Source organism: Chiroxiphia lanceolata, chromosome 10, assembly GCF_009829145.1.
Source record: "Chiroxiphia lanceolata isolate bChiLan1 chromosome 10, bChiLan1.pri, whole genome shotgun sequence".
Taxonomy (NCBI): domain Eukaryota; kingdom Metazoa; phylum Chordata; class Aves; order Passeriformes; family Pipridae; genus Chiroxiphia; species Chiroxiphia lanceolata.
Genome location: NC_045646.1, coordinates 15857706 through 15881654, shown reverse-complemented (window position 1 = coordinate 15881654; position 23949 = coordinate 15857706). Strand labels below are relative to the sequence as shown.

Here is a 23949-nt window from a genome sequence, read left to right as displayed (position 1 = left end):
TATTTATCTTCTAAACATATTTATGAACCGAGCTCATCTTTGATGTATCTTCAAGGAGGTAAATTCAAAGGATTAAAGAAGAATACAAATTAATCTATATTAACTAATTTCCTCCAACCATTTATGCTAATTCACTGTTGCCACATTCAAGCAAAGAGATAGCACGAAAAAAGAACATGGCCACTGTTCATTATCAGGAATTTTCAAAAACAGTCTTAAAAGAGTAACCTATTCAGGGAAAACAAGAGGCATCTTGAAACTTAAGGGAGTCATGGAAATAGGACTGGGACACAGAACTCCTACAGACCTCCAGGTCACGAAGCAGCTCTTTGTGGTCAGAGTTAACCACATCACACAATCCTATTCATGGACACAGCTTCCAGGGGAAAACAGCTGGGCCTTTTACCCACATCTCATTTTACGGACAGCAGTTTCAGAATACAATTCATTTTAGTGCTGAAAACTCTCAGGAATTAGAAAGTAGGGGCAAAAAGGTGCCTGTTCTTAAAACAGCACTTGCAGTCACATAGGAAAAGACTGAGCTGAGTGATACAGGAAATATCCTGTCCTAGCATTGCATGGCTTTAATTTCTAGCTTAAATTTACCTACAGCTAGTTTGTACTCATTTTCTTACATCATCATTGACTTTCAGGTTAAATGTCTTCCCTCTTCTTGCCCAGTCTCCTCAGGGAAGACAAACCTTTTCCTCCAGACACATCCTCATTTTTGCACCTGGGACTCCAGAGTTTAGCACTGGCTTTTGGAAATGCACCAATACTTTTGCTTGTCCTGGAAACAGCTTCCTTGATAATAGTTCAGAATTGTCTGCCTTAGTGAGAATTAAATTACTCTGCTGGCTCAGTGTTGTCATTTGACAACAACAGACACGCAGTTCCCTTGATTTGTCTTCACACCAAAGGGATTCCATCACTGGAATCAGACATTTCCTCAGTCTTTAAATGCAAATTTCGCCTAAGAGCTCCAGTTCTAAAGGTTACCCAGTTCTTCCCTGTACAATATTCCAGTCCTTCCCTGAATAAGCAATGCTTCTTGTTACATCTCTCAGTAAAGAACCACCCTCATTTATTATTAAACATTTGGTTTAATCACCACAGGAATTACATAAACTTTATATATCATTAATGTCATAAAAACAAGTACTGGGTCGGTCTGCACTAGGAATTTTATTTTTTCATCAGTCCGAAGGTCTTGTGTCACCAAATCCTAATATTACAGTTTCTTATATAAAACAGTGCTATTATTGACCTCAGCTGGAATTCTTTCTTTGGCTGGAATTTTTGTACACCCCAGACTCTGTAACATTTTTGGACAGAAAACAGAGGAAATATTATGATGAAAGTTAATTTTGGGGTCAGTTAACGATGAATGTCAAACTTTGTACTGATTGATGTAGAAGAGTCAGGGGCAATGGAAGACACTCCAACGTATGTGATCTACTCATTTATCTGGTGGGATTGGTTGCAGCTCAGAATGTTATTTACTTTGCATGACAACATCTCATACATATCAGGTGATACATTAGACATCAGGTTTAAGCTTTGACTCTTCTCTCTCTTTAAAACTCAACTATATAGCAATTTTATATATATAGTTGATATATCAAGTATCAAAGAAGTATGGATTTTTATTATCAGAAGGGCTTATGTCCTTAAAGTCTCTTTCTCCTGCAAATCAACAGAATATGTAAGTTCTCCAAGAAGAATTTCTACATCTTTTCTCCCCAAAACAATATTTAAGTGACAGAAAAGAAAAATTTCCAGGAAGGAACAAAACTGGTTCTGTTCTATGGTCTGTCAGTTACATTTTAAGCTTGTTCCACTGCCAAGTACCAGAGATATTCACAGAAATGTCCTTTTCCTTTAAGAGTATTGAAGATAAAAAGTGTTGACATGTGAACAAAGCCCAGTTCAAAAACCGTTGCAACAGTTTTTTCACATTCTAGTTTCTTGAACTAGATCTGAGTTTCAGAGACATGTAGATATTCTATTGTTGGATAAGCTCTTTACTCACGCTTTCACAATGAATCCAAATTCACATTAACCCACTTTTTGTTAATAATTTAATTGTTCTTGTCACACCTAAAATGTTAAGGTTATTACTGGCAAATCTAGTAACAAGAAGAGAAAATAACATTTTCAAACAGTCACAAAGGGCACTTTTTCCCATTAGTGAATGCATTCATCCACTTTACCAGTAAAATAATACAAAGTGCTGTGTGACACATACTATTTGCTGTAAACAGTTTTGAGCTTGTTTGACTGGGAACAGACATGCTTGATGACAAGCCTTGCTTAATGCTGCCCCTGCCACATACTGAAAAACACCTTGTGCCTTAGGAACCATCCCTAACATTCCACACAGAGTGGAAATGACTATAACTAAAAGTGTTAAATTTAGATGAAGAATAAAAAAAAAAAGTTGTGTGTAGATGTAGAACTTGAGCCATGGACTTTCCCAGAACTTAGTTTTATGAAGTACTTCACAGGATTTTGTCATTCTCTTTTCTTGGTAGCAATTCTAAAGCTGGATTCTCTTTCAATAAGCCTATCAAACAAATCGGTGTCCTTTGTGCATAAGTCTTCTGTTAAATTAGCAGACAAAAAGAGATAAGCAAATATAATTGATTAATTTGTGTTGGTTGTTATGTGTCAATGGTTCCTCTAGTCCTCACCAAGGTGGCAGCAATGATTAGCCAAGGGATCTGAGAAACAGCTTGATACAGTGTTAAAAGGCAGCAAAATTTCAAGGCTTAACCTTCAACAAACTGTTGAAGCTCACAAAAAAAAAAAAAGAAATAACTATCCTTGGTCTCATAAGTAAGAGTTAAACATAAGCATATTGCAAGCACACAACTTAAAGAGCCCTTTTTTAGCCATTCCTTGTAAACTTCATAGTATTTCAAGAGACTGTTGCACAGAGAAAAAGAAGAAGCAAGTAACACTTATCCAAATAACCCACGATTAAATACTCACACAGTATGATCAATACTTTAAAAAATCCAGGGAGTTTTTAGGCGCAAAATTTCAATAATTATGATTAAGAAAGTATATTTAGTATTTAGGTCTCTTGTTTTCATCCCAGATTTTCCATTTATTAGTCTCTCTGTTTCCATAATATGTTTGTTGACTGAGTAGGCAGAGCCAGCCGCTGCAGTTGACAAAGCCAAGCTAAAAAGCATAAAATGTATTTGCATGCAGTAACTAATAACTATTCCATATGCCTGGACAGTTGTAATCTTTGGAGCATCTTTCCAATAGAATCCTAAGACAGATGAATACCAAGGTGCCCTTCATATCATAGTTAATTTTCCAAAGGCAGACTGATTATGGTATAAACGCTGGGCTTGTTTAAGAGTCACACTCACAAACATGGATCATTTGCCAGTCAGTCCAATTGTTTCCTAAGGTTTCAGTTTAAGATAAAACACTACAGGATATAAATCTGTAAGTTCTTTCTGCCAGTACTACTTGTGGCGACACCAATTTGTCATTTGATGCTTATTCAGAATCTCTTCAAAGTGGTTCTACTTGTTCTACCTGGAGACAGTCCAGGTAGATCCTTCAAAGAGCTTCAAAAAATAGAATGATAACTCTAAAGAGAGAACATTTTTCGAGCTAAAGGATGTTGTGGTTCTCAAATATGTAAAATGACTTTAGCTGGTTGGGATTTAGTCAGCTAGTTTCTTCATGTGTTCTGGTAATAAGAGATTTTAAGAGAAATTTAAATCAGTAAACGTTTTGCACCTACACTGCTGAAGAAATTCCTCTATACACAGACAACTCCCACAAGATCCACCACAAATCACCAGGATCAGACACACCAACTCAGCATATGCATGGTACATTAAAAATTACCAACTTCTGAATACTTTTAAAAGAAAATAATTAAAACTTACAATCTAAGCTATTATCTGCATTTAATACAGTAAGGAGGGGGGAAAAAGTTTTTTTTTTCCCTTACAAGCACATCTGAAATATCATCTATTTTTGCATATGCATCTATTTATGAAAAAGAGATGGAAACAGATTTAAATCTTTTACACAGCAATGGCAATAAAGATTATCTAGAACTGCAATCTCTTTGAAAAAATGGTTTAATTATGTTCAAACTATTATTTAAATTCATTCTCATTCAATCCTTTACACAGTGAAGCTGTAAATTCCCTTCTATCACACATTAAATATTAGTGCAAACTCGAACATTAAAGGCAAGGAAAAAAGATTAATTGAAATAGAAAAAAAAAAAAAGTTCCAAAAAGCACCCACAGAAAAATCATTGAGATGAGTATATCAAATAAATGCATTTTCTTCTGTTTTGAGAAAAGATTGTCTTGTGACTCGGTAGGACTCAAGCAACATATCTGGGTTCCATTTCTGGCTCTCCCAGAGACATCCTGTGTGACCTGAGAACAGTCAGACTCTATCTCTGCCTCTTTCCCAAATGTAAAATGGAGATTACACTTCCCTTCTCACACTGCCTGTGTTGTCTGGTTAGAAAGCAATTTTTTTTCAGGATGGGAAGCACAGAGACAGATGTAGATAGGAACTCTCAAGTAGCAGAGAAATACAAATAAATTCAGGTTTCTTTCAAACACTTCCTTGCTCTGACAAACATGCATTTAGAAAAACATCCAGCAAACTTAAAAGTTAAGAAAAAATCCTGAGTTACATCACCTCTTCTAATTAACCCATAAATGACAGAAAAATCATCTTGATAATGCATCTTTAGACACTGTATTCTTCCTCGAAACAAGATTTACTTGAAAACAAGTAGGTTGAAGAAAATATTAATTTTCCAACTGTGACCAAACATAACAGAAATAAAACAAGCGTGTAATACACTCTGATTACAGGAATAGGATGAATGAGAGCTTTTTGGCACATGAGGAGGTAAAAATCAACCGGTATCAGCACCATGGTGCACAGAGATATTGCCACCTTAAATGGCTGTTTGTTACTTAAAACCTGCTGCAATTTGCTTTGTGTCTGAGTTTAAGGACACTCTTCACAAGTAATTCTTCTACCACATGAGGAGAAGTAGTACCAGGTCAGAGTGAAACCCTGCCTGACAGGGTGCAGCAACCACAGATCAGACACAAGCCAGTCCATACAGGAACTGGAACATCACAATTTGCCAGAAGGAAAAAGTGCCATCGTGGTGTTATTTTATACCAGGAGGTGCCCACATGCAATGAACTACACCAATATGAGCCCTGGTATCAGGGACTTGAAAGAATGGGCAGCCACAAAGTCATGGAAATCACTTTATACAGAGGTCCTGGAAGCCACAGCAATCGGGGCTGTCTTTGGCATCCCTCAAAACAGTGTAAGCAGGACAAAATATTTATAGAAAGCATAAAATATCAATATGGCAGCTATATCCATTTCAGTTAATAGGAACTAACTACAAGCTGCAAGATAGGACTGGAATTAATCAAGATTTAGAAGGCTAAGGCCAAGAACTGTGTCAAACTGAAAATACAACGTAAGCCACTTCTTTCTAGAAGTAAGCATTTACTGTTTTCATTTAGCAATTTGACTCAATGCCCCAACCCATCAAGAAAACCATCAATAAATCTAATAAAGTGCAACCTTTATCAGATAATTCAGAAAATGACTCTTTGAAACACCATTAACAGTGAGAATTTTGGATTCCTTCCAAGCTGCAATTCTCATTCCATGAGTTTTGAATATTCACAGTAATGAAACTGCCAGTGAATGTAATAAAGGGATATAAAACATTTTTTTTACTTCAGTGAAGCAGCAAAAAAAGGCCTAAAGAAATTGTCTGTTTAATTGCAAACCGAAGCATGGCTGCCCAAATCTATCTGAAAAACCAACAAACATAACAAGGCAAAATTTGAACAGCGTGAGAGATTTTAAAAACAGAGCTCCAGCAAATGGCTAATTTACCCTTGTGTAATAAGTTACCAGGCACCAACTGCTTTGCTCTACCTATCCTCAGGCACAGTTACCTCAAGGCACACTGAAATAACTGCCAAGTAAATTGAGATCACTTTCCCTCTCCCTCAACAAAAGGAAAATATCTGCTTCACTCTAATCACGCAGAACTGTCAGATGTCAGCACGTACATAAACAGTTATTGACAAGCACCTCACATTTTTCCTCAGCTTTTCTCATCAGATGATTTTTGATCCGTTCTTTTTAATATATATTTGCTTTTTTCCTGTTGTGAGAGGACATCCAATTTTTTCATATTTGTCTAAATATAGCGGATTTATAATTACACTCCGAGCAGACAAACTAAGCCAACTTGCTTTGATTTTCAGCAACACCCATACTTAGCAAAGACACTTTCTAAAAAGCAAAATGAAGCCAGAATATCCATCCTGAAGATAGGTCAACTACTTAAGACAATTACCAATAGATATGTGAAGATTAGCACTGAGATTTTTTTATTGCAGCATCATCTCATTTTACTCTCAGTAAGGGTTGGCATCCTACAGCACAATTGTTGGATGGAAACCCAGTGGCACCCTTATTACTGGTGGCAAAACTAGGGGGTAATTCTGAAGGCAAAGCATTACATCTGTTACAGTGGCACAATACATTTGTTCATTTAGATCTTATGCTATTATTTCATTATTAAAACATCACACAGTGAAAGAACTATCAATAGTGGTTTTATTCTTAATACTGTTTTCCCTTTTTAGAAGTAATTTTTCTTGAGCAACAGTAGGGTGTACAAAATACTTTTGAGAGGACATTAAGATATGTAACAATATGAGAGTTAGTAACATTTTTTCTTTCTTGAATGAACTACTGAAAAGCTGAAATTAAGTAAATATGCTCCCTTAAATTACTCTAGAAGTCATCGACTTAAAAAATGTCAAGTAGAATTCCATAAAAAAACACACAAACAAGTGTTCCAACTTACATGCAAAAGATTTAATTTCTTTTTTAAGCAAAAGATTTATTAATTTGAATTTAATGAATTTAAATTCACATAAATTGAAGTTTGAAGTTGAGTATATGGGTCACAGTCTAATCCAAAGCTAACAATAATATATCAAAATCTTAAAGTTCCACCATGAATACTCTAAGTTATGGTGGGACCAGGACTAGACCAGGGAGGAATACAGTTCAAATATCATCATGAAAAAAAATAATCCCAAACAATCTGCTACTGGAATTTTCAAAACTGATTAAAGAAATTAGTCAACCTATTGAAACTAAGATGTTTTTGAACTCCTAAATTTTTAGCTGTTTTAAAAACAGTAGTGTGCTATAGCCTCCACAGTAATGCCAAGTTTTACACAATCTATGTGTCTTGTCCACTCTTACAAATATTGACCTTACTGAACAAACCAGATTCAACAGTTTGCTAGACATCTCAAAAATAACTAAATTTTTTACTTTTGTTGCATGAACAAGCAACCAGAGAGAGGATCAAGCCTATATAATTGTTCTGACTAATAAAAAGTGCACAGCATAAGCTCCCACTGGATTACACACAAGACAGAGCACCCCTACAAAGTTCAGCAGCGGGAACAGCAACAGCATTTTCATTTTCTTTAGCATCAACATCAATCAACCTCAAGACACAAATTCACCTAAAACAAGACTTCGTTAGTTCAAGTACTAATGGTATTTCTTGGTTTATAAGTCTGAGGCTTCAGACATTTTCTAGATGAGATACAGCAAAACTGACACACAGTTCTTGTAAGAACAAGAGGAGGACTGAATAATACAGTGAGTTGTGCATAAAACTATGCAGTTGAACCATCAACACTGCATTAAATCCTGAAAAACTCCAGACATGTGACAACTGGCTACTCTCACAGCCTTTTGCCCACAAGAGGCTGTGAAAACAGGCAAAGATAATAAACACATCCATAAGTTATCCAGGAGATGTGATATAACCAGCAGTTCACTGATGTCACATTTCCAAATCTAATAGGGAAAAAAACCAGTTAAAATTTGGAGAGTTTGAAAAGAAGCAGTTGTAATTTCAAGCCACAATGCATCAGAAAGGAGACATTTTGCCATTCGAGGCATTTGACAATCAATAAAACAACAAAAGCTTATGCACTGGGTCAAACAGATGAGCATTGGATGGGTCTTCTAGTGCTTTCAAACCACCAACATTCCTGAACTCCATCCACTACTACTGACAACACAGCAGATCACAGCTATGTGGTCTGCTCATTTTTTGCTTACTTTTCATAGTTACACATTCCTCCAGATCCAAAGTTAAAATATTTTCTACTTGGAGAAATACCAAAAGAAAGATGAAAATAATGGTGACCCCCATGAATGCAGTCTCCCAGTACACACAGTCTGGTTTGCTGTGTTGGACAATGTTACTCCCCAGGATTGCTATTTTAAAACCTCTTTCCTCTGTATATTAATATAGCCTTGATTTTAATTGTTTGAGCTCAGGATTAGAATTCCAAAATCCAGCTACATTTTTATATGGTTATGGGGGTTACATCAAGAACTAAATACACTTAATTAATTAATACACTTAAACACACTGTGCAGAACTGACACCTAAAGTGAATCAATGAAAAGGGTTGCCAGTGTGAAGTATCTGCCTCCAGCTCTCTCATTACAGCAGACAAGGACTCACAGCCTTCCTTATTGGATTAGGAACCTAACAATTTTCTGGTCACAGGTGATTTTTAACTTTAAGACAGGGTTGGAGGCATCTTTATCTCATAACAAAGCACTGTCTGCACATAAAAAGGAATATCCAAAGAGTTTCAAGTGAACATCCACTTACTAATCCCTGAAGAACTTATCATTTTACTGCAAAAAGTAATTGGATTAAATATTTGAACAATGTTAGGAGAGAGATAAAAGCCCAAAATTTCTCTGCTCCTCCTTGCTTAAACACGTTGGCATTCACATTGGCACTCATCCCATTGTCACACTCTCCATCCCTGTGAAAGCAGTTTAAACTACAATGTTGTATCTCACGTTTTATGACAGGAGGAGTGAATTCAGCTACTTCACAGCAGCTCACACACAGTAACTTGTTAAGGTATGAAAACAGCAGCATATGCCTGAACCTTGAGAATAAGCCAACCTTCAGATGCATAAAATAGGTCATTATATTCAGTGGTGAGAGGTAGTGCTTCTTTTAGCCTCATCTGAAATAGCAGTTTTGCCCAGTCAGTGAAAAAACCTTTTTGGGGTCATTTTTTTAAAACCATATTGATCTTGTGGTCCAAAAGACCTTCTAAAATTGGTACTAAAATGGACTGGATTATCATTTTTCCCATGCCATCCAGTAACAATTGCTCAGGGTTTTATCTTACTAGCTTATGGCAAGACAATTTTTCTCATGTCAGGTTTTGCTTATTTCCATTTAATTTCAGCTACTCGATCACTCTCACAGCTTCTAATTATATACACAGACTTTTAATTTCCTTAATACAGAGGACTGTGCTTGCTGCCAGGACAATTCAAAAAGGAAACTAGCCCTGAAATCTCTAGGTCTAGGGAAATAAAAATCTGGAGTACAGTCAACCTCTCTGGGACAGCTATAGGCAGTCTCAGGCCTCTTGAAGTGAGTTGCAGGGAGCTTGTCATTACAAATAGGGGAATCACCTAGCAGTGTGTTTATTTTTTTTTTCCTGTCACACCACAGATAGCAAGCACAAACTTGTTTGTTGTAAAATCTTCTTTCTGGTGTCTCCAGGATGTCATGCATGAAAGATACGTTTAGAAATTATAAAATGAGTGAAGTTTTAGCCCAGCAATGAACTCATCATCTATCATTTTAAAACTGCCCTAAAGACCCTAGTTGTTACCAAATGCATTACAATATTAATGAACAGTTTCTAAAAGAAATTACAGGATTTGTGTCCCCTTTAGATGAAAGGGCACAAATGAAAGGACCCTGTCCCTTCAGGGAATAAATTTCTTTTGCTTAAGTCTCTCTTTCAGTTGGTCTAAACACTGGAATCTACAAAATCAGACAATACTATATAGCCCATTTCTCCAGCACTGTAGAAAGCAGGGGTGTGACCTAAATAAGCTCTCCTACAAATTTCTGAGATAATATATAAAAAAATATAGACCTTGTATCTGTCATCAAACTACATTGTGTGCACACTGTCAATTTGCTGTACACGGTAAACTCTAGAAACAACTCTTGTTTAAACAATACCATTCTACAATTTCTCTCACTTCTACAAATTTCTCTTTTGATGATTCACCCTCATGAATTAGTCTGTATGCAGACAGGTGGAAACTTACATCATTTCCCATATTATTTACTTCTCCAAATCCACTGTTACTATCTTTGAATGACTTCAAATCTGCTGTTTTAGCTAATAATACCAATACTAATTTGTGTCTGTTGGTCCAGTGCCTTAATAGCTTAATGCTGTGAATGAAATCTATAATTTTCTGAACCCAGCAATGCTTCATTGCATTTAAAAAAACCTTCATGGTAATAACAAAAGCATAGATAATCTGTCTGATTTAAATTTGGTAATTTTATTATATGTCCCTACTCCTTATCCTGTGATATTTAGCAAATGTGTTACTCTCTTCTTCATATCACTCATGATTTTAGAGACTTTTATCCAAAGTGTGTTTGAAAAAGAGGTGAACAACAAAAAGTCCTAGATATTCAGAAGCTGTTTCATACACCTTGTTACCATTCACTGTACCTTTTTGATGTGGAAAGAGAGTACCAGAGATGTGGGTTTACCTTGGATTTATATACTGATATAGATAGATAGATAGATAGATACTGATATATATATATACTGATATTACCTGCTTTTTTCTCTTGTCTTTTCATCATAGTAATCAAAATATTAAACCCAACTTTCACAATGATTCTCATTTGTTTTGCCACTGTATGTCATTTCCTACCTATATGACACGTGACACTCTCTCAATTCAAATTGATTGTCTTCACTGGTTTAGACACAGACCCTCCAAGGTCTGTATGTCACCACTGCCCTGCACACAAGTACAATACACAAAGGTCATTACCCACAGGAATCAGGAGGGCAAGGATTTCCAGATCTGATCACAATCATGCTGGGAAACTTTGTATGAAATACAAAGGCAAGAGCAGCAGAATTCTGTTTCCTGCAGATCACTCCTGCTGCCTTTCATCAGTCAGAGTCCTACAGGCATGCTTGCATTGTTAATAGTTTCTTGTTACTTTTTTTGCAAGTTTCCATTAATTCTTATAACAAAAGATTCATTTTTGGTGGCAAACATTGGGGCTTTTGAAAGGTACTCTCCTATATCAATTTTTGATATAATGGATGGCAAGACACACCAGAGTGTCTGAGAGCACTCCAGGGGTAAGGAAAAGTGTTTATTAATATTATTTTCCTCCAGATTATCATGCTTTCAGGAGCCAAAGCACTTATCTCCTTTTGAAACAGATACAAGAATTCAAGGGAGTATTTCCTGCTACTATAAAAGAATTCTAGGTTATTTCTGGGGTCATCACCCAGCACGTTGCCTCCACATCACATGCATTAGTGAGGCACTTGTACACTGACATTCATAAGGCTTTGCTCTGATATAGTGTTAGTCACAATATTAAAAATGCTACTTCTCCTATTGTAATTGTACTGAAAGATGGTGGTTTAGGAAACATTTGAAGAGGCAGCCAAACACAAAGTCTACAAATAGCAGAACAGTACAGTACATTTTGCATAATAAGATATCGCTGGGGGCCCATCCAACTCGACACAAAATCCAATTTGTACATTCACATATTTACATCACGGGATGAGACGGCAACTTCTGACAAATGTCAATTTTCTTATGTTGAAAATCACACATACACATCTTGCATCAACATTTTGCCCTTGACCTTCAACAAATACGTTTATACTAAAATGAACTTTTTTAAAAAGATAAGAAAAATATGGGGAAAAATGTGACAATTTTAAAGCACTGCTCTGGAGATGCCTTGCAGGAAGCTTCTGGTGATGGACAAAACAATGGCTCATTAAATCCCTGCAGTGCCCTGTCCTACATATCTTATTCCATCAGGCTACATGATATTGTGAGACACTACACAACTGCCATTCTCTCTGAGTACAGAAAGTGCAAAGAGTAGATTCTTAGTGCTGTATTTGCAAAATGGTAAAACACAGCATAACCTCATAGCAGTATAAATTTTGTCATTAGTCTTTGCTCTCTCACTGTTGGTTCTAAAACTTTTTTAATTAAGTCATTAAGAGGATAAAAAAAATATGGAGAGCAAGACGAAAAGTCAAGAAAAGCTTTTTCTCTTCATTTGTCTTGCTTCTGGTTTGCTTCTTTATACGCAGGAGACCTTACAGAGTCAGAAGGTTCCTTCAAGATTCCACTGAAAGTCAAAAAAACTGGAAACCCATGATGTGATTAGCTATTAATCCTGGTAAACCTCTTCCCATTAATTTACTTGCTTTTTGCATTATGGAAATCATTTTTTAATTAAAGACTCAATTAAAAAATTTTCTGGGAAATATGGGTGGGGTTTTTACATCTCAATAATTTTTTTTTTCCAAGTAATTTCTCATTTAATGTAGAAGGGGGACAACTCTGGAAGGTTAGGAAATAAATACTGGCAGAGAGAGTCTAGAGCAAGAACAAAAGAAGCTAAGAGAAGTTGACCAGGACAGACAAACATATTTTGAAAGTACAAGAGAAAGAAGTACTAATTAATCAAAACCTCTAGTCACAGAATCAGTCTGATTTTCTAATATTTCCAGATGTTGCATCATGAGTTCAGGATTCTTTTCTCAATAGCAACAACACATTGGGTTACAGATGAAATAGAGGAAGAGATATGGCTAGTGTTACAGTTTTTAGCCCCCCAAAAACAGATTTGTATTGTAAGGTCAGAACATAAGTATTTTACACAAGAATATGCAAAAAAGTAAAAAATAAGTCAGCTATACTCACTAGGCCTGGCACTGTATCTTTAACCTCCCCTACAGATGCATTCTTGAAGCATTCAGCTGCTAAATACTTAGAATGCTAATGCACTACTTTCTGAAATGATAATCTAAAGAGACAGAGGAAAAATATAGTTAAAATTCCAAAGTGTTAAAGTCAAAAATGTTATTTGTGCACATTATCATATAAAATTCCCATTATTACTTTTACTTACCAGGTAAATATGTAGGAGGAATACAAAAATCCATCTATTGCAGGGCACACAGTAGAAAGAGTATTTAAAACTACTCAGACCTACATTTTGTAGCAGAAACAATCTGATAATGATATAGTCACTGTTCTCTCTCCTGTTCTGTAAAAATCAGGCTGTTGCTCAGCTTCCAAGAAACTTTCTGGTTAAATTCTCCATCATACCACTACTGCTTCTTGATCAAATTTTCTGTAAGTTCTCTGTAAATGCTAAAATATAATGTAATTGGAGTAACATCATGGGAAATCTGCTCCAATTATACTTTTCAAGATTGCAGATTTTTACATCCTCCTATTTTTATCTCTTTTTTTATCAAGTTGATGATCAAACATAACTTGGAACTGAGCCTCCAATGAGCAACGGACATTTATGTGTATTTGCATCCTTGAGCAAGAAGTATCAGCTGCAAATTCAAAATAGGATTCAGAATTAGAGAATCAGTAAATATCCTAGAAAATACTGTTACCCTGCCTGATAGGTATTAGGAATTAATCTGTTAACAACTCTGATACCTTCTGTGAAGTTGTGATGGATATTCACAAACATGCTGAACTTCCTAACAAAGCCTGGGTTTCTGTAGCATTTGATTTCCTGTGTCTAGTTTTACTCTGTCTCTCTGGGTTCAAATCCTTAAGCACACATTCACAGGCACCTCCAACATCTCTTTAATTTCCTATCTGGAGGACACCACAATCCAAATATCCACACACATGTTTTGGGAGAAACTCTTTCATAGTGGGTACCTTCCAGGTCAGAATATTCTGAGACGTATCTACAATGGTGATTTCATTGTGCACTTCTTTAGCTCATTGTTCACCTCACAACAAAGCCAGTTAAAGCTCAGGCCCTGAGATTTCATACATACTCCTACTTTACTTGGGGAAAACGAAGGAAAAGAAATGCAGTTGGTGGAAAACCAACAACATGCAAATAAAATCCCTTTTCCGTTGTGCAGGCTACATTAGGATACTCAGGTTACAAATCAGCCCAAAAGCTTTAGGCTTGGAACATCCAGTCTCCTCTCCAAAAACCACTGGAAAAAAAAAAATATCTCTCCTTTACAACCTCAGAATCTGCTTTGCTAGTTTACTGAATCCATAAAATTTTCCCTCCCTGCTCAAATGATCTGCTGCTTAATTACAAGCTTGTCTGGAAGGATCAATATCTCTTGGCAGTAAACAAGTCATTATCCTAACATTCCTGCATTCAATTCAGGCAAACTCCAGTCAATTTTTGATAATCGTTCATCACATGCACCTCTGTCAATACCTCCTCTATTTCCAGGACCAAATCCACATTTAAATGAAAAAGAAAAGGAAAAAGAAAAAAGGAGACAGAAGTAAAATACCTTTTATGGTCTCAAAAGACAACCAGATATACACTAAATCTTCATGGTCTTAGTCTCTGAAAGAAATAAGTCTCCATTTGTGAAATAGTACTGAAATTACATTTAAAGCCTAAGGATGGAGACACACAGCACATAAAAAGTTACTTTATTCTTATGGTCTCCCTCTGCCAAATCACTGATTTCCTGTGACAGCAACAGTAAAAAGGAGTAAGTGAAACATTAAATTCCCTTCAAATCAGATAATCAGATAAATTTTGCTTATTTTGCTCATTGCTGAATAAATTGTTTCACTGTCTGCTTCTGCCATATCAAGTGAAACAAAAGGACAGACCATCAGAAAGCTTAACACAACACATGCAGTAAAATGGACTGTTTCAATCACAGTGTCAACATCTGCACAAATAATTAGCCAGAAAAAAAATGTATTTAAAACACAGGTATACACAAAATATAAACAAATTATAAACTTAATTATACCCAAAGTTGTCCCTTCTCCAGTGGCTTCACTTATATTTATTTTAAGTTCAAAAAACAGCTTACCAGGAATGAACTATTGCCCACAAAAGCTTTTCTGGAATTTAGTGACTGTACATTCCGGTTAAATGCCAGTCCAGCCCTGGCAGTCACACTGACCCTCAACAGATTCAGAGGGAAAAGAGAAGCCTGCAAGCCAGAGAAGGTCTTGTAGATTAGTACTGAATTTGGAAACAGTGAGAGACTGAAAGGTAAGATAAAAGCAGGTGGCTCATGAACAAAATTTATCACATTGCTTTGCCAATGTATTTCCAATTTGATTTGTCACCCTTCTGTTACTTTTCTATTATCCATTATTTGAACAGACTGCATATTTGATGAAGACATTCAGGAATAATTTCTTGCACACAAAAATGTCAAGTAAGAACAAAATAATGAGCAATTTCATTTTAATTTATGACCTCAAACAGGATTTGAATCTTGATAAAAAGAAGAGGAACAAACTCCTGACTGCCTGAATTATGACTTCCCTGCATTGTGATTTTAGTCTTATGTGGAACACAGTCAATGTTATTTATGTCTGAAATGCAACTAAAAAAAATTGGCTGTATCAGCTGAAACCTCCTCCCTCATAAGGCAGTAGAATGACAGCAAGAAATGCCTGCAACCCCTTGCTGTGGTATCTAGCACATGAAAAACACAGCCATTTTCCACCACAAACACATAGAGAGATCTGCCAGGTAAATGTTTGGAAACTGGAAGGCTGGTATTACAAGCAGATTGAAGCATGGCACTCTCCCATCCTAAATTTCTTTAGGGTACATTCCTTCTGCCCACACTTTGATTGCAAAGACAAAAAAATAAAAGCAAAGCAAAGCAATGCTGTTTTTAGATGACAAACCATCTGCTAAAATGCCTACAATAATTACTCTGTTTCCTTTAGAATAACTTTCCATATGCTGGTAACTAGTTGTATTTTCTTGTCCCACACTACAATGAGCTTGGAACTAAAAATGCCCTCTAGAGTGCTGAAATTAGACTTACATTCACAATTTAGGATATACCCTACTGCAACTGTGCTTGTTCTTTTATTTAAAGAAACTTATGCCTGCTGATTTACTATGGCTCTTCCTCATCAATCCTTATTAGATTTCAAACTGCAATGATCTTGCAAAACAAAGCACAATTATACTGGGGTTGGATTCATTCTTTTTCTCTCTCTCTTTTTTTTTTTAATAAAAGCTACCACATGTGTTTCACCTATTTATCTGCTCTGCTTATAATAGAATTATTTCAAAAAATAAATTTATCTTTTTATCTCCATCCCAGTAGACACATTCTGTATCCTCATCAGTCTTCCTATGGACAAGATTTACTATCTCAGATCAGCAAATCCAGCACACTGAACATTTTTAACACTAATCTTCTAAACCCCAAAGAATACTTCAACCTTTTCTTCTTGTAATTTTTATTTCTCATAAAGAGCTCTTGCCAAAAAATGCATATTACTCCATATTACATATGATTACACCCCACAAACTATACAATTTATCCTTTGAATAGTTCTATTAGATACAACTATTAGCTTGTCTGAATTTTCCAACTATATCAAACTCACCTAGCAAAATGTATCAGTTTTGTTTACAAAACCCCATGTAACTACTATCAAATATTTTTATAGTGAAGGAAAATTGAGCTAAAGGTGTTAGTTAAAAACCATAAAAAAAAAAAATCAAGCCCTGAGACAGAATAAGCTATTAATTGACAAACAAGTGGTAAGGTGCTTAATGATGTGACGGTGGCAGAGTTTGCCCTTTAAGAAATATTGGCACCCTGCAACTGAAGGAATGCATGACACTCACATTTGTTAACATACAAGCACACACATAACTGGATGACAGAAATTCTCTTGATTGAGCATCAAGCCTTTCCTCCATAATTTGTCACAATATGACAAGTTCCACCCCACAGCAGCTGGCAGGACAGAAACGACCTAACAATGCAAACAGCCCTGAGGCTGGGGAAAGAAACCCTAGTAAATACATCTCACATTCTTTAACTACAGGAACAGGCTCCCAAAATTGAGATGAAGAAGTCACTTGGTAAATCACAGAATCAGAGACATTTAAAATGTATCAGTTTGCACACTACTTAATACTGCAGATTCTCCGACTTCTGCAGTGAAAAACTGAACCAAACAGAACATCATCCTTAATTTTTCTTACAATCAATATTTAACCCCAGGCCAAAAGCCAAGCACCAGCCAGTGTGCATGGGTATACTGAAATTGCATTAGGGATGGAAGGGCTGGGAGTAAATAAACTGAAGGAGAACAATTCAGGTTGTTTTAAAAAAACATTTGAGAGGAAAAGCAAAATTTGAAAGAGAAACAGTTAAAATATAAATTATTTGTATAAATGCTAAATATATGAACAGTCTAGTTAGAACCAAAATGATTGAACTTTCTACCAAGTAAAATGTTCCATAGATCATTTTGTTCAATGTTTAGTACTGACTTAAAAATTGTAAACACTTTCAAAAATGCACCAGAAATTTTCCTGTTTTTTTTTATTTCTTTTAGCAATGTATTTTATAGTCTCCATTCTGATAGAACCAACATTCTGATAATTTCCAAAATAATCACACAGTAGACAACAAGGTGGACAGCTGGGGGGAGGTGTGTAGGGAAAGAAGGCAATTAAATTACAGAAAAATTGCCTGTTTAAGATCCTAGTGCAACAGCCTCTCTACTTTTATAAACAGAAAATAATAAACTCCTCTTTATATACATGGCATTCAGAAAAGATCTCCTCAGTCTGCAATTATTAGAAATGGGCCACATTTCTGTGATTTAGTGTCGGTCCATCCTATAAAGGCTCCTGTGGACTTACAGTGGAAATCTGCTTAACTGTGTTAGAAATGTGGTTTTATCTTTATGTAAGAAAGGGGGGGGAAAGAAGTGGTGAATCACACAAATGTCAGATATGGTCTCTCTGCTAGTCCAGGGGCAAGAGTGGTTGAGACTTATCTTCAGGATGAGATGTTTCTGTCTTACACTTGGCCTTTTACTGCATCAGCTCCACTCATTGCTCCCTTTCTAACCTTGTTGCATCCACCCTCCCGTCCCACCCTGATCAAATGGGAGAACATCAAATCTCACTGCAGAGCTTGTTTAACTAAATAGGAATTTACTCCTTTCACAGTCCTCTGATATCAACAGAATATATTAATATGTGTCTTGGTAATTAGGGAACGTGCCTCTCTCAAGCAAAGGCTTCTGTAAATCATTCTTGAGTTCAAAAATGTTCACTTCAACCCAATTCCACTGCAGCCCACAACTTTGGGCCTATTTTAGCCAAAAGCTCCCCACTTTACTCCTCCTCTATCACTCAAAGCTAAATTCTTACAGTATGTCTTTGGGTACTTTCCTATGCACTTGCTATAACTTCACTATTACATGTTGACAGATTTTGCCTGTATATTGCAACATTTAGGCACAATTTTAGTTTGCTCCTTGAAATGCAAGGCTTATATTTATCATTTTCTTTTAAAGAAAATGCAGCCTAAATTTTCTAAATACTTCTTAGAGATAAGATGGAACAGTAGCAAATTCCACGCTGGTTAAGAGAACTTTAGGTATAAAGCAAAAAAATATTTTGTTTTGGTGGGGTTTTTTTGTCTATCTGTTCCCAAAAAGTATTCCAGTTTAAAATACTTTCAAATCCACTTTTTTTTTACTCAGAGACCCTGTATCTTTCAAGACACAGAAAATTATAGATTTTTTTTTTATATTTACTACTTTATAAACAGAAGTAAATTTAAATTTTGTTCTACTTGCTGTGAAGATACATTAACTTTTTGAGAAGGGTAAGCCAGAAGTCATACATAGCTTTGGAGGTTACCACACATTCTTAAATTGCAGGTATAAACAAAGCAAAGCAAAGCAAAGACTTGCTAGTGGGCCTGTGCATCCAATATTTACATCCCAAACTTGATATTCATCATCACACATTCCCACTGTTTCCTTTGTTGAAATCTGGTACATTTTTCAGATGGGTTTGTTGTCAGTGAATGAAGACAAACATTTAATTGTGAGTTTTATTAACATAAGTACACACTTATCAGAATTCCCCTCATTGTTGGTATATCAACTAGTTATAATTGCATCAGACTAAGTTTCTGGACTATGTTCAAAATCTCTTTTTGTATTCATCTAATGTTAAATCATAGTTTAATCCAAGCCTGACTTGGCCTTTTAGTGCTACCATCAATACTTATTTTACTCATGATCTGCTGAATTTTATTTGGAGCCTCTGTTAAGTGGATCATAATTTTGGAATTTCTCAAAGATCAAAGAAAACTCTACAAATTAATGATACTAATCCACCCTTGGTTCTACAGAGATTTTTCACACACTGCAGGATATCCTTGGCTGTTAAACTCTACATCTCTAAGTCAACAAGAAGATGCTTAAAATGAGGGAGAGACGGTCTTCTGCATAGTGATTACCCCTGCAAAAATGTTAAATATTCACTAACATTTGTTTTATCTGGATTCTGTGAAAAAACCTGGGATGCACAGTGAACTTCTGCATTTTAAAGTGCTTGAGTCTTTGAAGCTCACAAAATGTCTTCCACCCAGAAATGAAAGGTCATAAAGTATAATGGCTTAAATGATAATGGAGGTTTTGCTAATCAAACCTCTGGATTAAAAGTTTTACCCAATTAGCTCCCTGTTAAAAGATATGGTTACTAAATTTTCACATTTTCTTTCCAATTGGTTCCTCTTATCTGATTTCTCTTCTTGGGTCCTTGTGGTGACCTATATAAAACGACAAAGTCTCATTATCAGGATTCTGCAGCACCCAGAACTGGCTGTAATTGATGAACTGAAGCCACAGCTGTAGCAAGAGACTGTACATTTTAAGTCAAGCAGGAAGGTGTTCCTTTGAAATAAGACAAAAATGGGCTGCCCTCACCAGGGCTTTGAAAGCAGGGGTTGGTAAAAATGTGAAGTTCTATTATATAAAAATAAGGAGGATTTAGGGGGAAAAAAAAAATCTCAGCTTGATACTTTTATCCCCCTAACCTCTTTCTGCCCATACAAATGTGGAAAAATCACCTAAAGTCCAGGCAGTCATTCAGGAGCACCATTCCTCATAGATTTCATGTCGTTACAAAGGAGGAAACAAAAAAAAGTAACTTCTGTTGACGCTGTTTGTGAGTACATGAGGGGATACTTTATACACCACATAAAAATTAATGAGTAAGTCTAGTCATGGAAAATCCATAGAATTCCTAGAACTCTAGAAAGGGCATATACAGATATCATCCAAAAATAGCTAATGGATTCTCTTATATTCCCACATCACATATCCTCTGAGAAGATGTTATATTCTAGTGGGCCAGCACTGATCAGCAGAACAAGCAAAGCACAACACAGAATAAATTCAGTCTGAGAGCACATAAAATTACTGTGAGCATTACCCTCATCTTATAAACTGAAGGCAAAGTAGGAAGACTAGTTCAGTCATCCTCCCTCATTCTCTTGAAATCTGGAGTACCCTTGAGACCTGCACTGTGCAACCACTTTCTTCGATGCATCAAACATGTTGACCTTCAAGTGTTTCTGATGCCACAGTCACCGGGTCTTGCTGCCTACATTTTATCTCCATCATGACAGAACTTTAACATGAGGAGTTCTATCACAGGCCACCCCAAAGATGACTTTCCTCCATGTGTAATTCAGTGAAGGAAACTTAGGAACTTTTAATGAAACCTCTCCAAACTAAGCTTACCTGAGTTAAAGAGAAAAGGATCAATACTTGTGTTCCTGTTCTTATTTCAATTATTTTTTTTGTTTTAGCTTTAAGAGGTTTGTTCACTATCTCTTAGAATTGACTTTTGCAGTTACAAATTTTATGAACTCCCAGTATTGGGCATTCTAATGGGCTTCCAGGGCTTTGACAGCAGTAAAGAATTTGTCAAAATTTCTTAGATTACCTCCAATATTTCAAGTGTCTATAAACATGAGCCTTCTTGTTTCTGCACCTGACAATAAAATTTTCAGTTACATGCATTTCCATTCAGAAGCCATCACAAAGCTCATCCATGTAAAAACACTCAGGTTTATCAGCAAGTAAAGAAAAATAGTAGAATTTTTGTTATCTAACATTGAACGTAGAACTCTTAGCCCTGTCCATAATCTATGCTTAAGGGTCATAACTGGGGTTAAAAGAAAAAAAAATTACTTGAAGGATATTTTCACATGTTCACTGTTTCAGAACAAAACAGTACTGACAGAAACAACCTAAAAACATCAAATTTCAGCCAAAACAGGCACGACATGTATTTTGTTTCATAGCCTTATACCATGTAATACAAATGTCATCTACATGTGTGCTGTCATAAAACATTGAAAAGCAAGCTTTTGGGCCTCAAAAAAGATATCAAAATAGATTATCTTTATCAGCTTTATTTTATATTTTTTCACTTAAAAGCTGTTCTGTTTGATAGATGGGCTTAAAAAAAACATAATTCAGTTTAAATTGCATGTGTCAAGTGGAAGTAATGGTTTCATAACATCTTCTATAGTTATTTTTATAAAAAAAAATAAAAATTATCATAGACAAATTGTTCTAGATAGAGCTACTTCTTGTTACTGACAGGTATAAAACACTGGTCCAGGAACATGACCTTTCAAAATTTTCATTTATATAAATCAATGTCATTTTTACTCTCTGTGACCAAGAAGTGACTTTTCCCTAATAATGTTTCTAGAAGTATGAAACCTCTGAAAAATGTAGACTACAACAACTCTGAAGTTCCTGAGTAAGAAAAGGAGGCTTAAACAACACGGTGGTGTTTCTGCATCTCACACTGAAATTTGTAATTACCATAAATATTTTTTAAACCCTTCTAAAATCCACTTTGTCAGCATCTTAGATTGTAGCAATTAATCTTGGCTAACTCATTAACTTGATCCAGCAACCTGTTTGTTCCTTACTTCTGTTGCAATCACAAAGCACCCTTCATAACAGTAAGTGTTTAAAAAGAAATAAATAAAAAACACATGGGAAAAAAGTCTTTCCTGGTTCCTTCAAACAAGTGCATCCATACATTTATAAAACTAATTATAGAACATAATACATATACTTTATAAACAAATGTAGTTACAGTTGTACCCCTCCTGCACGTGCATATGTAATTCTCAGAAACACATCCCTTCTGAAAGAAAGATGCTTACCAGTACATTTATATGCCAATGCCTCCAAATACATCTGCAGACATAAAAGGGTAATACTTAAGTGTAATGCAGAAAGAACTTTATCAGGACTGCAACATGCAGGACTGGAACATGCAGCATCACCTTAATTTTTTTTAAATTAAAAATGTGCATACCTTTTTGGTATGTGCTCCAATTCCACTGATTTCAAACAAATACATTCCTGTCTACTTTTACTAACAAGGCTGTAGCATCCTTAGAAGACACTCAAATATGTTTTTGCATTTTCAGGTTATGAACTGCTCATTTCCACGTTGCCTTATAATATTATATTGAGCATGGCACTGTCTCACATTATAAACAGGAACTACTTATTATAAATATGTATATTTATAAGAAATGAACATTCCTAAAATTTAATGAGCAGCACTGCAATCTGCATGCTGCAGTTCATTAGGTCCCATGTGAAAAGCAGAAAACACTACAGCTCAACATTAAAAAGAGTGGCTGTGAATTAGTTCTTTTAGGGCTCCTCATATTTTGGCTGACAGCGGGAAATGGATGTAAGAAGACAGATGTTGTAAGCTCAGTTCATTACTACCAGCTATGCATTATTTCCCCACCTCCCTGACAGTATGCAGATTGATTGCTACTCTAGGAGTCATATTCCTCTAGTTGTATTTGGATTTGAATAAAGGTTTTGTTTTCTCTATCTTATGTCAGAAATTTTAATATTTTACTTTTTTCTCCCATTTCCTTGCGTTCATGGCACATTCTGGACGTCCCTTGTTTCACCGCACTTTCATCCAGTAACGCAACAAAAATCATTAGCAATCTTGATTGAACTCTGTCTTCTCTCCAAAGCAGCAAAAGCATGTTTCACACTGGGAGAGTAGTGCTGCACTTCCCAAAAACACCTACATTAGCTCAGGAACAGTGGCCAAAACAAAGATGCTCTCCTGATCTGATAATGGGGATGAGTAAGAAAGATGAGACAAAAGCACTCAAAAAATTGTACAATATAAAATAGTCTCACAAACTCATCACCCTTTTTAGCAAGCAGCTTATTTTCAGTACCATTTAAAAGTTCAGTCTGTTTACTAAACTTCTCAGTAAAATATTGAGATTACTAAGTTAATAACACAACCTCTCAAATGAGACTAAAATTATTGTATTCTGGTTTGGGGTTTTTTTAAATTTACTTTATTGAAGTAGAAAGAAGTCTGCCTTGTCATATTTCAAGGCTGTGTAATTTAGTTATTTTATGTCACATACGACTTTAGATATCTCTGAATTGCCTTAATTCACCAAAGCAGTCACACCTTTATGTTTTGTAAAAGTAGAGGAAAAAAGGTATGGGTATTTGCAAATAAAACATGTATTTTTACTAAAGCTTTTCATCACATACTTTTGTGAGGTTTCATCTGAGGATACTGAAGGAAACAATGGTGGATGCCCATTTACAATGGGACAGCTACATTGCTCTGTATTTTGCAAAGCACATGTTAGTCAAAATATGGACAATAATGCCAAAAACTACATTTACAAAAAATCTTTTATAACCAGAAAAGTTATAAAAGTTAGACAGCAACCATGAACCACTGAGACAGGGTTAGCAGAATGCCTGCAATGACCATGGAATCTGGTTACTGAAGTCATACCAGGTTAACTGAAATAGGTTTTGTTAAACTAATACATTCTTTGTGAAAGGACTCTCCTATAATAGGTTTTCAAATAGTTA

At 35.7% G+C, this 23949-nt stretch overlaps 1 protein-coding gene across 1 annotated transcript in view; it reads right to left on the bottom strand.

Moving 5' to 3' along the window:
- Positions 1 to 23949, bottom strand: part of DNER (delta/notch like EGF repeat containing) — a 119190-nt gene that overhangs the window by 72556 nt on the left and 22685 nt on the right. The window lies entirely within an intron of this gene.